Raw genomic sequence first — 12998 nt, forward strand, 5'->3', positions numbered from 1 at the left:
GGAGCTAGGGGGCAGTATTATTATTAGTAGCATATTATTAGTAGATTTGGATAGAAAGTTTCTAAAACTATTTGAATGGTGTCTGTGAGTATAACAGAACTCATATGGCAGCCAAAAAACCTGAGAAAAATTTCATCAGGAAGTGGGAGAAATTAGAAATGTTGTTTTTGTTTTGAATCCCTTGAAAAACTACAGTGACATAGGATTTACGTTGCACCTCCTAAATCTTCCATTGGCTGTCAACAATCTTTAGGAACTGGTTTCAACCGTCATCTGTTACCGGGCAGAAAATTATGGCTCAGTCAATCACTGGCCAGTCTGAGGAGAGGTGTCTTATGATGCGCGTGCACGTGACTTTGTTGTTTTTTAAATTTTTCTTCTGGGATGAATACCTATTGCCCGGTTGTAAAAGTATCGCAATTTTACGTTAAAAAATACCCTAAAGGATTGATTGTAAACATCGTTTGACGTGTTTCTACAAACGGTAATGTAACTTTGAACATTTCGTCTATGGATTTGCGTCCACGCCACATGGCATTGTAAAGTGTTCTGGATGGGTCAACAAAACGGACGTATTTGGACATAAATGATGGACTTTGCAGAACAAATTAACATTTCTTGTGGAAGTGGGTGCCCATCCGAGTGCATTCCGCCGAAGATCAGCAAAGGTAAGTAAATATTTCGAACATATTTTTTGAGATTTGTCGACGTCGTGGTTGTAGGCTAACTGTATAGCTTAGCATTGAAGGCTAAGTTCTGTACTCAGAATATTGAACAATGTGCTTTTTCCGTAGTTATTTTGAAATCTGACAGTGGTTGCATAAAGGAGTAGATTATCTCTTATTCTTTAAATAATTGTTATACATTTTTTCAACGTTTATGAGTTCTTCTGGAAATTAAATGTGCCTATTCACCGGAAGCTTTGGGGAGAAAACATTTTCTGAACGTAACGCGACAATGTAAATATTGGGTTTTTGGATACAAATTTAAACTTGATCAAACAAAAATGCATGTATTGTCTAACATGATGTCCTAGGAGTGTCATCTGATGAAGATTGTCAAAGGTTAGTGCTTAATTTTAGCTGTATATCTGGTTTTGTGATGGCTAGCCGTGCTTGGAAAATTGCTTCGTCGCATGCTAATGTAAAAAGCTGGTTTTTGATATAAATATGAACTTGATTGAACAAAACATGCATGTATTGTATAACATAATGTCCTAGGTGTGTCATCTGATGAAGATCATCAAAGGTTAGTGCTGCATTTAGCTGTCTTCTGGGTTTTTGTGACATTATATGCTAGCTTGAAAAATGGGTGTCTGATTATTTCTGGCTGGGTACTCTGCTGACATAATCTAATGTTTTGCTTTCGTTGTAAAGCCTTTTTGAAATCGGACAGTGTGGTTAGATTAACGAGAGTCTTGTCTTTAAATAGCTGTAAAATAGTCATATGTTTGAGAAATTGAAGTAATAGCATTTCAAAGGTATTTGAAAATCACGCCACAGGATTCAACTGGCTGTTACGTAGGTGGGACGAATTCGTCCCGCCGGTCCTAGAGAGGTTAAATGAATGGACAAGTCTTTTTCTCACAATGGGTCATTAAAACATGGCATGACACACCTGCCATAACAATTTCTGACCAGGCGATGTACGTTTATGACAAAATGACTTCACTGTCACCGCCACTGGCTCAGCCAACCGGAGTGGACAATGCAATGTATGATAAGATGCATGATCAACAGTTCATCTGTATGATCTCAATCAAAGACAGACTGTAAGCCTTATGAGCAAGAAACAGGACCATTTAACAGCGATCAATGCTTTAAACTGGAGACAGAAAATGTGCAAACAATTCAATAGATGGCAATATGGTGGAAACAACGTAATGGCTTGATTTGATCTCTGGATGGCAGCCATGAGTCATAAACCAGCAGGTAGAGTGACTATGGCCCAGTCCAGAAACAACCCCTTGCCTTATCCATGCACTTCATGTAGATTTGAAAGAATGATATAGGTATAAGCAATATGGTAGGAGTTGCACGCGGCCCTCTTACAGATTAAGTCGTTTTTTTTGCCATACTGGCTTATACCTATCCAATCCTTTGGGCTCCTGAGTGGCGCAGCAGTCTAAGACACTGCATCTCAGTGCTTGAGGCGTCACTACAGACACCCTGGTTCAATTCCAGGCTGTATCACAACAGGCCGTGATTGGGAGTCCCATAGGGCGGCGCACAATTGGCCCAGCGTCGTCCGGGTTTGGCCGGTGTAGGCCGTCATTGTAAATAAGAATTTGTCCTTAACTGACTTGCCTAGTTAAATAAAGAAATCTGCTGTAAGTGCCTAAGGGGAAAAGGGACATACAATAGTAAATCATGCTACCATGGAGCTACCTTGGATGTTAAATTAAACTGAGTCCAAACATTATCCTTGTTATAGGCTTACAGTCCTAGGATGCCATCAAGCAGCCATTGCACCTCCAGGTCTAAGTCGTGCTCCAAATTATGGCGATAAACATTACATAGAGACTAAGGTAAGGTAGGAGCTGAAGACACGTACCCAAATATGTGATGATGTACAAACTATAAAACTAATCGACAATTAACTTGAACACTTTTGTATCGTTTTTCTTGTAATTATGCTCAATTTGGAAACAATATGTGACTCGTTCAGGAAACTAGGCATATGTCGCGCGTCACTACTTCACAGGAGGCATTTGAAAGTAAACTTTTTTTTTAAATTTTGATCGAAATGCCTTCTGGAACATGTGAACTTTCATGTGTCTTAATAACAAACGTGCATTCCATCTGTAAATACGAATTAAATTACGAGCCTAGTTGTTTTAACCACGGAAAAAGACAGGAATATTCCCACTAGCCATGATTGGCTGAGATAATGGGTGGGCTGGGCATGCCGAGAGATGAGTTCAGATTGGTCTGCCATGTAGCAAGCTACTGTCTATAACATGAGCTGGTCAGTATGTGTAGGCAAGCCTTTCTAATGCTGCTTTTTTGAAAGATATCACGTAGTAGAACTGCAAAAGTGTTGCTCTCCCTTTTGTGGAGGGCCGAGTTTTGAAATCAGTGGAATGCCCGGCGGAATTAGAGAATGATAGCTAAAGAGATGAAGAAAATTCTGCCGTTTGATTGCAAATATGAAAAGGGAGTCGAAAAGAGAACACACAGAAGGCTGTTGTATAAAATACCTGCTCCAGATTACATCTTCAAACTAAAGGAACCATGGCATCCATGACAGAGGGGAGAAGAGTCCATCCATATATACAGGTAAGATAGTCTAGCTAGCTACAATTTCAGATATTATACGTTTATAATTTTGTCAGAAAGTCGTTTTCATTTCAAGTTAAAGTTAGCTAGTTAGCTGGCTGGCTAGCTAACGTTACATGTATGATCTGTGTAGTAATATTATTCGTATCTCAGAGCCATTTGCATTGCTAGTTATAGCCTAATGTTAGCTAGCTAACATTGAACCTGGTTGTTAGCTACCTGCCGATTCATGCAGGGCAGTAACGTTATGAGTTAGGATTATGGTTAATTGTTTAGCTAGCTACATGTCTAAACAAAAGACTCCACTATGCAAGTAACCATTTCACTAAACCTTCTGTAACCTGTGCATGTGACAAAGAAACTGATATAGTATGTGTTGACCAGAGACGGTAATTTGAAGAACATGACCTGCACCAAAGTCAAATTAGGAAATAACGTTAGGCCAACGAGACAGTGTCCACGTTCTAAAATCCTCCGGTGGAATGCCCTGCTTTTATTTCGTCACACAACCATAAGCTATTTTCTGTAATTGACGAGCCATTAACTTGTAAACAATGATCTTGTGAGTTTATTTTCCTGTAATAATGAAGACAAATTAGCGAAAGTGAAGAAGTTGTCAGCGATATGATATGGTCGTTATTTTAACTGGCTAGCCAGCCAACTTAAAATTAGCTTCCTAACAAGCTAGAAACAAACCAAAACATTGTTTAGAAACGTGCTTTTAGTTGCCTGGTTTGCTATATTGACATTTCTAAATGGGTGGGTTTATTGGTGTTAAAATACACAAGTTATGCCATTTTGGACCACCAGGCTGCTGATGTCATGCAGCCTGTAGTTTGTGTGTTTAAACTTAATGACAAGTTTGATGTCGGACGACCATAGAATGTTCATGTGACTGCAACAATATTGTTGATAGATAATAGTATAAACCAGCATTTAGTCTTGAAATCTTTGGTTGTTTAGTGCATGGCCTCACATATGAATCCTTAAAGAGATGGGTGGGGCTAAGGCTTGAGAGGGTGTGACGCTAAATGGGTGTAGACAAAGAGCTCTCCAGTAGGTTCTCAAAAGTGGGGTTACAAGTTTATCAACTTTCAAAGCAGTATTACTTTCCCATTGTTCCACAACTGTATTGTATGCTATCCCATTTTCTAGCTCCGAGTCTCTACTTTTACCCAATGTAAAAAACACAATTTCAAATTTTGTTACACAAGACCGAATCGAGCCGGTCAGTCACATATTTATTTTTGCCAATAAATATCAAGACTAAACAGAATAAGTTTAGAATGTAGTTTTTAAAGCCATAATTGTGAGGGTGTTTCTGCCCAACGGCAGCCCCATCAACTTGGTTTGGTATAAAGCTGAGGGATTGGTCTGCGGAAATGTAACTCAAATTCATGAATGGCGCTATGGATGCAAAGGCTGATAGTCGATGAGATCAACATAGTTTGAACATATTTTGAATATGTTGCAACTTAGAACTGAGTTTTAGGAAGTTGGACTATGTCTGTCTGGTTAATGCACTGCAGGGGAATCTCACATGTGAACATGAGCGAAGACATGTATTAGTACATGTACAGTGCCTTGACAAAGTATTTATGGATTTCTTCACATTTTATTGTGCTACAAAAGGGGATTAAAATAGGTTTGTCATTTTTTGTCAACAATCCACACAAAATACTCTAATGTCAAAGTAAAAAGATTAAGAATTCATAATTAAATAGTCGTTACATAAGTATTCAGCCCCTTTTGTTTAGGCTACCCTAAATTAGTTCAGAAGTAAAAATTGGTTTAAAAGTGCAATATGCAGAAATCCCTCAACCATTTCCGGTTTGCTAAAATTCTAATAGTTAGCCTAATTTAAGTTTGTGACAAAACAATCCAGTGTAGAGAATCATTGTACCATCTAAACTGCTGTGAAATATCTATCACCCAAAAGTTACATATTGCAGCTTTAACAAATCGAACACATTACTGAGTAACTGCCTCATGGTATTGGTATGCTTGACATTGGCAAATACTGGGGATTTTTTCAGGATAAAATAAACAGTATGCTTTACACCAAAAACTGGGAAAGGAATTCACCTTTTAGCAGGACAATAACCTACAACACAAGGCCAAATCTACAATGGAGTTGCCTACCAATAAGTCAGTGAATGTTCCTGAGTAGCCAAGCTGCAGTTTTGACTTAAATCTGCTTGAAATCTATGGCAAATGTTTTAAATCAAATCAAATTTGATTGGTCGCATACACATAAAGAGCAGATGTTATTGCAGGTGTAGCGAAATGCCTGTGTTCCTAGTTCTAACAGTGCAGTAATATCTAGCAATACACAACAATCCAAAAGAAAAATAACAGAATTAAGAAATATATAAGTATTAGGACAAGCAATGTCAGAGTCCAGTGTGTGGGTATATATATCTATACACACACATATACCGATATACAGAGATATATATATATACACACACACACACACACACACACACACACACATATATATATATATATATATATAACACACACACATATCATTCAAGAGTTTTTATTTATTTTTACTATTTTCTACATTGTAAAATAATAATGAAGACATCAAACTATGAAATACATATGGAATCATGTAGTAGCCAAAAAAGTGTTAAACAAATCAAAACATTTTATATTCTTCAAAGTAGCCACCCTTTGCACACCCTTGGCATTCTATCAATCAGCTTCACCTGGAATGCTTTTTACACACACACACACACACACACACACACACACACACTCAAAAGTTTGGGGTCACTTAGAAATGTCCTTGTTTTTTAAAGAAAATCACTTTTTTGTCCATTAAAATAACATCAAATTGATCAGAAATACAGTATATACATTGTTAATGCTGTAAATGACTACTGTAGCTGGAAACAGCAAATAGTTTATGTAATATCTAGATCTGCATACAGAGGCCCATTATAAGCAAACATCACTCCTGTTCTCCAATGGCACGTTGTGTTAGCTAATCCAAGTTTATAATTTTAAAAGGATAATTGATCATTAGAAAAACATTGTGCAATTATGTTAGCACAGCTGAAAACTGTGTTCTGATTAAAGAAGCAATAAAACTGACCTTCTTTAGACTAGTTGAGTATCTGGAGCGTCAGCATTTGTGGGTTCGATTACAGGCTCAAAAACGGCCTTCTGAAACTCGTCAGTCTATTCTTGTTCTGAGAAATGAAGGCTATTCCATGCGAGAAATTGCCAAGAAACTGAAGATCTCGTACAAGAGTAAACTGTCTCTAACCAGAATAGAATGAGGAGTGGGAGGCCCCGGTGCACAACTGAGCAAGAGGACATGTACATTAGAGTGTCTAGTTTGAGAAACAGACGCCTCACAAGTCCTCAACTGGCAGCTTCATTAAAAAGTACCCGCAAAACAGCAGTCTCAACGTCAACAGTGAAGAGGCGACTCCGGGATGCTGACTATCAAAATTCGTTTTTGGGCAGAAATGCCTTCTCGAACATGTGAACTTTCATGTGCCTTAATAACAAACTTGTATGCCATCTGTAAATACAACTGTTAAAATTAAGAGCCTGGTTGGTTTAGCTACAGAAAAATACAGCAACCTTCCCGCTAGCCATGATTGGCTGAGATAATGAGTGGGCTGGACATGCCGGGAGATGTTTGGATTGGTCTGCCATATAGCACACTTCTGTCTATTTGAGCTGGTAATTATGTATAGGTAATCCTCTCAAGCGCGGCTTTTTTTTTATTGTCCCACTTTGCAAAACTGAATAAGCCTAATGTCAAGTTCAAGTGTAATGTTAGCTAGTTAACGTTAGCTGGCTGGCTCGCTAGCTTATGTTACGTGTATGCTCTCCACTTTCTGGAGGACAGAGTTTTGAAATCAGTGGAATTTGCGTATGATAGCTAAGGAGATGGAGAAAACACCCGTCTCCGGATTACATCTTCAAACTAAGGGCAACCATGACATCCGACAGGAGACAAGCCCATCGATGATGTATACAGGTAAGATAGTCTAGCTAATTTCAGATATAAGTTTCTAATTTTGACAGAAAGTGGTTTGATTTCAAGTTAAAGTGTACTGTTGGCTCGCAAGCTAACGTTACGTGTATGATCTTATTTGTATCTCAGATCCGTTTGCTTGACTAATTATAGCCTAATGTTAGCTAGCTAACATTGAACCTAGTTTCTTAGCTACCTACCTGCAGATTAATGCAGGGTAGTAACTTCATGAGTTGGGATTATGTCTCATTTTTTACCTAGCTAGCTAGCTACATTTCCTGACAAAAAAACACATCGGAGTGTGCCAGAGGGCAGAATAACTGATGAATTTACGAACGCTCAACCACCGTTGAATATGGCCGGTGTCAGTAAACGTCAGCAAATAAGCATAATTCAATTGTTGCCAGCAGCACAGTTAGTCACCAATGCTCTGGATAACATGAAAACAGCCTACCCAGCTCTGCTAGGGCAAGTAAAATGGTCAGAGTGGGGTGTTCTCTCATTATGTGTCTGAAAGTAGCTAGTAAGCTAGCCAATGTTAGCCAGTTAGCTTGGGTGCTTGATTGGCATTGTTAGGTCAGAACGCTCGGATCTACCCTAACTCCTCGGCCAGAGAGTCCAGTGAGCACTTGAATGCTCCAAGAGCGAAACGCTCCGAATTTACAAGCAGACAATGACAGCACAGTTGCCGTGACCAACGCTCCGGATAACATAACAGCCTAACCAGCTCTGGTAGGATAAGTAATGTTCAGTGAGCTGTTCTCTCATGTGTCTGGAAGTAGCTAGCAAGTAATCTTGGGTGCCTGATTGCTTTTCTTAATTATTAAAAAAATAAAATATGAACAAAACAGTATGTAGCCGATCTGTGTATGGACCCTAAAAGGTTTGGTATGAATATTAGTTCAGAACCTATGAACCTCAGCTATCATAGTTGTTGTATCTACTTCAAGTCTGAATGGCATTAATGAAGCCTATGGATTGAGTAGAATAAAATAACTTTGTGCCGAGGATGCAAGTCCTATAAACATGTACTGTAGTTATTACCACACATGAGATCCCCACATTGAATATATACTCTTGGCAAAGAAAGGTGCGGTTCAGGTATGAATCTGAGACATTCTTTTTCAGTTATATCATATACTAGGTGTAGCAAACTCCATTATTTGAATGATGCTGTGTTTGCATGTATGCATTACAATTATACACTTCAACAGTGTTTACCACTCCTGCTCCTGGGACATCAATGATTACACATTGTAACTATGTAATAGACTAGAAATATGATTTAAGTAAAGGCTGATTTGTAATTCATATATACAGCAACAAAACAGTACACTACACTTCCTATGCATATCTAACTACCTTCATCTGCATTAATCTGAGGACAAAGGATAGGTGTAGTATTTCAATGAGATACTTCATTTCAACCAGTGGAGAATGTGAAACGCTTTATTGAAAGAAGTTCATTATCCAGGTGTTATAAATACATACATTATAATTATGATAATTGTAATATAAAGTTACAAGTTCAATCTGTACTTTAATGCACATATGGTGATAATTATTTAAAAAAGAGGAACAAAGAGGAGGTGGGAAGAGACGGGACAGAAAAGACAGAAAAGGAAAGAGGTTAAACAGAGGAGCAGGGAAGACAGCATATGATTAATGAATTACAGTGCTACCCTAATATTCTCTCAGTTCACAATTACATAGTGTCTCCTAACCAGCTTCGGGCTCCCAATCGACCCGAAGGTTATCTTAAGAGCAGGTGAGGTGGCGATGACACGACTGACTTCCTCTCTCACATCAAAACACACCTGCAGACAAGAGACAGATGGATAGAGAGAGAGCATGATTAAGCTTTGTTTTTTTTATTCTAACACTGTCAGTCAATCATCAGGAGGTGACATGCAAAACTGACCTTGGATCATTAACTCTGGGACTACTAGATCTCTATTTCAATGTAAAGCCTCTCTTTAATAATACTATCTGGTTGACCCGACCAAGTGACCTCTCACCTATGATCATGCTGTGCCCTCTGTCAGCCAGTTCAGATGCAGGAGGGGTTCACCAGCACAGCTGATATAACTGTGTGTAGTCTCACCTGGTGTCCACACTAAGTGGCTACAGAGTACTTTATGCTGAAAAACAGAAGATAATGTCATTAGACTTTTACATTACCAGATCACAAATACATAAATACCACTTGAAGCTTGATGACTTGATCATTTGAATCCATTGTGTAGTGCTAAGGCAACAGCTGGTGAGGTGTCAGGTTCGCCTCTGTACTTAAAGGGTGACTATTCCAACTGTGAAATTCTGCAGATCTGCCGCAGACGAGGTAGGAACACATATCCCACACAGAAGAGGTGGATAGAATGTGACAGGTCAAGGTAGCCGTCTTCCTCTAAACTGTGCAGCAAGTTGTAGTACTGACATGTCACAGCACTCCAAACATCTCTCCATAAGCGTTCCACTCTAACAGAGAGAAAGAAAAGGTTTTGTGGGAGGGAGGAACCTAATCTCTGTGATCTTCCTCCATGAATAGTGAATACTGAGGTGGGTCCGAGGTTATAGAAATGCAAGTTGTGTGTGCCTCTGTGAGTGGTGACAAACTGTATGTGACGCAGACACCTATCTGAGTGTACCTGAAACATTTAAATATAGAGGGCTGTGTGTCTCACCTCTTGGTTATTGCAAGGCTAACCCCCAGGGAAATCATGACTTGGCAGCAACAGGGTCTTGATAGTCCAGTGAAAATGGCTGTGTTTATGTGGTGTAAATCTGAAAATTAACAGCTGACATCTTAAGGGTTTTTTAATTAATGCATGCGAGACAGGTTCCATGTACATCAAGGCAGGCAGAGAGGAAGAGAGAAAAAGAACAAAACAGTTTAATTACCTCTGGTTATGGACACATTTGCCAGCCTGTTTCTCAGACAGTGAACTGGCAATATCTACATTTTTGACCCCTTGATCAGCTCGCACTCTGAAAGTAAAGAAAAAATTGTATTTTTTGTAGATATGAAAACAATAACTGAGATATGACCGTTCAATCTAAAGCAGCATATGTCATTTTCAGGATACGTCAATTCAGCACAGAAAGCTTAATCCCAGACTGGTATTGTGGTTGTTCATTATGTGATGGGAAATATGCAACATGCATACAAAATAATATACTTACCTTCCTTGAAAATGTCATCTATACCGCCCAAGATGACAATGTTGTATCTTGAAAAAAAAGCATTGGAATTAAATGTGAAATGTTTAACCTATTAACCTGCTTCATTATTTATGTATTACCAGTTGATGAAGTACAACTCCCATTTCATACATCATTGAAAATTTGTCTACAAATAATAAAAAGGTTTAAATAACTTCTTAGATTTGATGGAGACATTATACATCTTAGTACCTTGTCAATTTATGATTTGTATCAGTGTGGACGAGAGACAGGGAAGCAGAAACAGAGTATTTTTGCCGAGCAACGCAACGAAGCTGGATCATTCTAGCAATGATACCTGCACCATCTACACGCTGCAAAGACTCCCTAACTCTTCGCCATTGTACACGATAGCCCATTGCTTGGAGACTTCCTTTGACCATTTTAAAGCCCCCATGGGGCATCCTGGCCTTAATGGCCCTGACTTTCTGGTCTAACTCTTCATCTGACATATCAGAATAGCATTTCCTGACAGACAGCTTTGTTTACATAAGGATGAAAAAACACTAACTGTTAGTCATAAAATATGCTTACATATCGACTATGAAACAAATAGGATATGGCCTGCTTATGAGTTGCAATGAAAGAAAGTTAGATGAATTCACCTGAAAAAGGCGAGAATAGGCGTTCGTAGTAAAGGTTTTTGGTTAGCTTGAGAATAATAATTGCATGATTTATCATTCAACGGTTGCATGTATTTATGTAATATAGATGTATGAACCGACACTGAATCATAGGAGCTAACTACTATAGAAGTTGGACGGAAGAATGCCCAGTACTGCTTACCTGAAATGCCATCATCACATAGTCCTTCGAAGGTGTCCGCTATGACTTCCTTTGTGTCGGAAAGAAAGGCTGAACAGTTTTGGTTGTAGCCAAACTGACACTCAAAATGGCTAAAATGGAGGGTGGTTGATAACGAAATTAAATTGGAGTTTTGTTTTCAAATACATTTTTTGTTCTCAAAATATTTTGGGAATAAAATGCATAAAGTTTTGCGCTCTATTACAAAATATTTGATAGCCTCATTTTTGCTTTCAAAACATTATTTTTTTAAAATTGAAAATAAAAAAGTTTTGCTATCAACAATACACAAATGTACCTCCATAGCATATAACAACCATTTGTTGCAAGTTGGGGAGGGGGGCTAATAGCTGAATAGACTATTCAACCTTTACTAAAGAACAGTCTAATAGCCGAGCTATGCGTGAAAAAAAAAACGGTCCTATCACAGACCAGATTTGCCTTACCGACCAAGGGGCAGTCAGAGCACTGATTGTGCTTTTGGGTCCCAATGCACTACTGTGTCTAACTGTCAATGAATGGGCAATACAAACCAAACCACATTGAGTAGCAAGCTACTGTCCTCACGGTAGCTTGCTACTCAATGTAATAAAGTAATGACTTTTCAAATAAGTTACCTTACGTTATGTTGGCTGACAATTTTGTTAGCTACGCTGTCCTTACAAACCACATAGCATATCATTAGAGAAGTATGTACCGGTATGTTAGCTATCTACCTAACGTTAGTAGTTAAACATCAAACTTGCCAGTATATTAACTATAGGCTATCTAACGACCGTCACATTGTACAGCGCCATATTATCCGTACCATCCTAACAGAAACCCAGAGGTTTTTTCGTTTTTCATGGAATCGAAACACCATAATATCAAATTAATTAAGCAAGTACAAGTAAAAAGTTTGGATTACGCCTACTGATTCCAGGTTTTTTCTTTATTTTTACTATTTTCTACATTGTAGAATAATAGTGAAGACATCACAACAATGAAATAACACATGGAATCAGTTAACAAATTCTTATTTCCAAGGACAACCTACTCCTTCCTCCCCGTCGGGGAATTGAACCCGGGTTTCCCGCGTGCCTGCATTTTGTAGTACAGACATGGCCTGCTCTTCCCTATGTAACCCTAACCCTTTTCCTCGGAAAAGAAACACCATAATATTACTCTAATTAATTAAGCCAAATTTCTTAAAATCAATCTCATATACTATGTTATCACAAAAAAGGTTAAGTTCTCTGGTAATGCCAATAATGAAGACTATCAAATGCTTTTCAAAGATGCCCTCTGGTGGTCAAACTAGCATTAACTTGCATTAACAGAAAAAATGGCTGACAATTAGATAACGTGCCACAGAATGCTGCAGCAGCCTGCAAGGTGTGCTGCAGTATGACAACTTTTAAAGGAGCAACCGCTGTATTCTACTCTTCTGTATTTTAGACAATGCCACTGACCCTTGCTAGTCCTGATATTTATATACTTAATTCCATTCTTTTACGTCGAGATTTTTGTATTGTTGTGAATTGTTAGATACTATTGCACTTTTGGAGCTAGAAACACAAGCATTTCGCTACATCCGCTAAGTGCGTGTACGTGACCAATAAAATGTGATTTGATTTTGACATGCATATAAATACATACAATATCAATAAAAATACAACGCAACATGTAAAGGGTTGGTACCAATGTTGTTA

General features: G+C 38.4%; 1 protein-coding gene and 1 long non-coding RNA gene across 18 annotated transcripts in view; both read right to left on the reverse strand.

Moving 5' to 3' along the window:
- Positions 1-12998, reverse strand: part of LOC115156587 (disks large homolog 1) — a 285164-nt gene that overhangs the window by 178375 nt on the left and 93791 nt on the right. The gene's annotated exons all lie outside the window — the stretch shown is intronic.
- LOC115156589 (uncharacterized) lies at positions 8730-10007 on the reverse strand. Its single transcript, XR_003868291.1, has 3 exons — positions 9966-10007; positions 9300-9759; positions 8730-9098 (listed from the first exon to the last, which is right to left on the reverse strand). It is a non-coding gene; the product is annotated as an uncharacterized LOC115156589 (long non-coding RNA).

This window comes from Salmo trutta, chromosome 21 (genome assembly GCF_901001165.1).
Source record: "Salmo trutta chromosome 21, fSalTru1.1, whole genome shotgun sequence".
Taxonomy (NCBI): domain Eukaryota; kingdom Metazoa; phylum Chordata; class Actinopteri; order Salmoniformes; family Salmonidae; genus Salmo; species Salmo trutta.